Genomic DNA, 5,300 nt, shown 5'->3' on the forward strand with positions numbered 1-5,300 from the left:
AATAGAAAACGTATCCAAAAGGAAGACCTACCAACTTTATACAGGGAGCCAAAGAGCTGGGAAGAATTACTGTTTGCAAATAGCTACAAATAACCCACCTTCTATATGCGTCCCTGTGCAAGAGAAGGCTGAAAAATAGTTCTCTGCTTTCAATTCGCCCACTTGAGGCAAATGTTGCCCTGCTAAATGATGGGACAACCACGCCAACAGAAAATGAGAGTGAGTTGAAGCCCGTCCTTTGTCTGCAGCCTCTAGCCCCAACCCCAGCCCTCCTGTGAGGTAACAAACCCTGGAAACGGAAGTCAGAAATTAGGGACATATGTTTTGTTGGTTACTTTAGCTTTTTTCTTTATTTTTGGTGTTTTCTTTCTATCTGCAGACTTGTCCAGTTTCTTCCTCTTAGAAGAAGTTGGTATCTGTGGTAGGGACCTCCTTGGTGGCTTCGTGGGACACTTGTTGCTCCCCTACCAAGGTGTTGGGGAAATAACGCACCGTTCCCATCTTGTCCTCAGAGCGACTGCCTTACACACTGCCAGCCCAAAACTCTCCAGCTTCGTTTTCTACCAGCTTTGAGTAAACATAGATCTGCTGCCCCTTTAACGTTAATGAATCTACAGTCTGGGGCATTTTAATCTTCTTCAGCTCTGGCCAGAGAAATAGGATAGACACACTCGTCATGTGTACAGAGCTTCTTGGAAGCAAGTCTGTCCATAAATGTTTCCTGCGTGGCGCCTACAGCCACAAGATCTAGAAGGAAAAGTAACAGGAGTCTTGCCATCTTCCTTTTTGCTGTTTATACTATCACGCTTTGAGTGGAAGTGCAGGCTACCATTTTTAATATCACCTAAATGTATCAACACAGTATAGAAAGTTGGATCTGTGTTAGACATGAAGTTTCACAGTTTACTTTCCAGTCTTGTCATTAGCATTTCACACGCTCATGACTTTTTTGTGTGCCTCACAGATGAATTCAAATTTAACTGTAATTCCACTACAGCGTCATGTTAATTGGGGAGTTTTCCCAAATCTGACAACATCAACACTATCGCATTGTGACTTTTTTTGAGGTTTCACAGCTTACCATATTTTCCCGTGTATAATGCGCACCCATGTTTTGGCCCAAACTTTCAGGGAAAACATCTTTGGTTTTAATTTTTTAATTCAAGTTTTTATTTGTTTACATTTAGGTACTTGTTTTTTGTGTCATAAAGAAATTTTAGCATTTATTTTTAACATATTATGGTACAAAAAATTTTATGTAATAAGTAATTACAAAACATAAAAACACAAAACACAAGGTACAAGAATTTTTATTGACCAATAACAAATTTATGGTATTTACGCATCACAGAAGGTGAAGAACTCTTCGTCACTGCAAGTTTGTCATCAATTCAACAAAACTGATGATTGTATTCCAGGGTATTAGTCAGCATACAGATATCGTTATTAATTTCTAGTTACACTTTTAACGCATAAGCATAAGTAAAATAATTATATAGATATGGAATTAGTACTACCAATGTATAATGCACAGCCTTATTTTTCCCTCACAAATTTGGGCCAAAAGTGCGCAAATATGGTATAAATTAAAATTTGTTCTAACGGTAAAAAATTATGGTACTATAGGGAAGATGTTAGGAAAATTCACCTTCATTGGCTGATACAGCTTCATTGTTTCATGTTGTCTGTTTCTCCCTGATGAGGTGATGGTAGGTCCCTCATGAGGTGATGGTTAGGTTTCTGTTGTCCGTCTGTCGTCTGTCCCTCATCAGCAAATGATGCTGTCTGTTTCTCCCTCATCAGCAGATGAAGTGAAGATGTTTCATTTTGTCTGTGTCTCCCTCATCTCATCCCCGGCAGAGGAGATAGGAGGTGAGGAAGTTCTATCAGATGTTATATATATAAGTTACATATATGTTATATCAGAGTGACGGACAGGCATGTTGCCAAGCCTTAGATGGCCCCAGGCGGGAACTGTAGGCATTGTTTGTCCGGATGAACTGGCCCTTCAGTAGGATAAGCAATATCTTTATCGCAGTAACTGCGGAAACCTGTCGGAACTGGCTATTCCAGGGGCGGGGGTGAGGGGGTGACGGGGTGGGGGGGACAGGAACAAGAAACTTAGCTCAAAAGTGCATCTGAAGAGATACATAAGACACAGCTCAGCTGGCAGTGCATTCGTCAGTCACCACCACTCTGGCATTGACATTGGGAACTTGTATGCAGCTTGCAGTGCCAAGAGAGGCCCTGACTTCCAGCCGGGACTGGTGATGTCCGCTGGTTGCCGACCTCTCCAGTGTTGTTTCCCACGGTTTGATGAGCTTTTGGCATCTACTCTAATAGTTGCTATCCTGTAGAATTTATTACTCTTTTGGATGCTCCCTATTAACTTTGTATATTTAGCCAAGTGATTTTTGATCAATAATAAATATATATTATTATATATATATACTAAATATATATATACTAAATATATATATATATATATATATATATATATACTAAAACCTTTTAAACTTGTATGTGTGTACTCCTTTGTTTTCCCCGCTCGTCATTACAAATTGGTGTAGCTGGCAGGATGGCCTTCTTATTTCGAAAGTCCTGGGGGCCTGGGGTCTCCTCCCAAATCCCGGGATGGAAGGACACCCACTTCGCAGTATTAGCAAAAAATGGGCTCGCAGGGTGGGCCTCTGAGAAAATTGAGATGCTGTTTTATATCTTGTCGAACCGGAGGATGTCTGGCAGATGTTAATGACTGTCCTGGGAAAGGGAGGTCGAGGGATTTTGGCTAGGCAAATAGTGTTTGTTGACTGTTTATAAAGCAAAAAGCAGGGTATTGGAGTTTGCCACCCCAGAGACCAAATAGGAGTCTCAAAAACTTAGAGGTTTGTTTGGATTTTGGAGACATCATATGCCACTCCTGAGTGCTGTTCTAAGGCCTTTGCATTCAGTCACACGGAAGAAATACGAGTTTTCCTGGGGACCTGAACAAGCAGCTTCATTTGAGGCTGCTAAAATGACAGTACAAACTGCTTTAGACTTCTGACCTGTGAGGAAAGGGCCTGGAGAACTGCAGGTCTCTTTAGATGGTGATTATAACTGTTGGAGTTTATGTCTTTGGGAGTCGGAAGCTGCCAGAGGCCGTCTAGGCTCCAGGGAGCACGGTGCGCCACCACCGCCACCGCTGGGTTCTGTCCCAGGGATGGCACCGGGGCGGGCAGCCGCGGCGGCAGAGCAGCAGCAGCCGGGAGCCACGCCCTCCGGGAGCCACGCCCCCTGTAGCCCCGCCCCCGTGAGCCACGCCCCGCCTGGAGCCACTCTCCAGCAGTTGCGCAGGGCAGTGCCCACGCCTCTGCGGCGTCATGGGCCCCCTCCCCGGGCCTCAGCGGACAACAGCCTTGAGACCCGCCCTCCCCCCCGACCCCCCCGGGCCTCCTCGTGGCCGAACCTGAGCGACCCCCAGCTTCTCCGGCCGGACACTTGGGAGCGCGTCCGCCAGCTCGCGGCGCAGGACGCCCGCGCTTTTCAGCCGGGCGGGGTCCGGGCCAGCTCCACCTCCGGGACCCCCAGCTTAGGAGCGGTGTGCGGACGCCGCGGTGCCCCGCAATCGGCCCCACGCCGGAGCGCCCTTCGTCCGAGCGGATGGCGACTGCGGGGAGAAGTGTCAGGGCTCCAGGAGGAAGTCCATCTTCTGCAGATAAATTATTGGTGCGTTAAAAATTCATGGATGGACCAATGTTACAGTAGGATGGACTCATACTAGTCTTTGTACTCGTATCCTAAATGTCACTCTTACCCCACCTATGGCCTCCATGAATGTTTCTCTTTCCTCACCTGTTCCTTGGGGAGCCCTTTGGAAACGTGGACATTTTGCGTGGAGACGTCTTCCACCCCATTGGAATGGATGATGTGCGTGGGGTTGGCCTCATATCCCTACTACTGTTTGTATTACAAAATCAGATGGTGTTTGTTAGACTTGCTTACTGCAGCTCAAGGAGGGGTATGTGCTGTAATAAAAGCTGTTATATATACATCCCAGACTGTAGGATAAATGTCTCATCCCTTGTGGAAGACACGAAAAGTCATGTTTCTCCCATTGATAGTTTGCGAGAGGACTGTGTAGCTACTTGGTTTTCCAATATGAACTGGACCAGTAAGAGTATTATTATAGTTGTTGCCGGTTTCCTCCTTTTCGATATCCTTATCCCATGCTGTTTGCAATTTTATCAAATGTGCGGGAATACTACTCGTAACGAGTGGCAATGATGACCTATTATGCCAATTTTGAGGACGAATTGTGGGGAAGATGTTAGGAAAATTTACCTTCTTTGGCTGATGTAGCTTCATTGTTTCATGTTGTCTGTGTCTCCCTCATCTCATCCCAGGCAGAGGAGAGATGAGGTGAAGAAGTAACCAAATTAAATCACCATGACTTGACAGGCACATTGCCAGCTTTTGGAACGCCTTGGGCCGATGGTCCAAGTGGTAACAGTAGGTGTTGTTTTGTCCGGATAAACTGACCCTTCAGCCACATAAACAATATTTTTATCACAGTGATTGCCGAACCCTCCTGGAACTGGCCATTCCCTGAGGGGGAGGCAGGAACAGGGAGGCAAGAGTAGGAGGCAGGAACAAGAAACTTGTCTCTAAAGTGCATCTGAAGAGATACATAGATAGACCTCAGTTGGCAGTACAGGATTCTTTTTATTTATTGGTGGTTCATCATTCTTGCATTCTTGGAAACTTGCATATAGCATTGGGAGACGCCCCAGATTCTAGCGCGGACGTGAGCTCTGGCTGGTTCCTCACCTCCAGTGTGGTTCCCTATGGTTTGGTGAGCTTCTTTGGCATATCATTATATATACATTGTATATACATTGTATAACTATAAATATATATATATATATATATATATACACACACACACATCTTCTGTCATTAGCACCTTCTTTAAATTGGCTTTTTTCTCCTGCTCGTCATTGCAGGTACATTTTTATGCCAATACAAGACTAACAGACAACTTTTTCAGATAGAAAAATAGAGCAATGAATCCAAGTTTATTATATAAGTAATAGCTAGGCTCTTGAAGGTAAATATAGAAAGACTTCCACAAAACTTAATGTACAGTTTTCTTGTACCTGTCAAAGGAGGAAGAATAGTCTTATTAGTGGGTATGTTTTCTGAGCATGGAGTCTCCAATATTTCATGACTGTTTTTCCTGATGTGTAGCAATTTTCCAGAAAATGCAAATGATTCATGACTTTTTGTTTTCATTATTTGCTAATATTATATATACAGTA

The 5,300-nt window shown here is 44.3% G+C and overlaps 1 pseudogene across 1 annotated transcript; it reads right to left on the reverse strand.

Moving 5' to 3' along the window:
- Positions 1-399: 399 nt before the first annotated feature.
- On the reverse strand, positions 400-778 carry LOC308494695 (otoraplin-like; annotated as a pseudogene). The gene has a single exon. The product of its transcript is annotated as an otoraplin-like (transcript).
- Positions 779-5,300: the final 4,522 nt, after the last annotated feature.

The sequence above is a fragment of the Rhinolophus hipposideros genome (genome assembly GCF_964194185.1).
Source record: "Rhinolophus hipposideros genome assembly, chromosome: 3".
In the NCBI taxonomy this organism is placed as follows: domain Eukaryota; kingdom Metazoa; phylum Chordata; class Mammalia; order Chiroptera; family Rhinolophidae; genus Rhinolophus; species Rhinolophus hipposideros.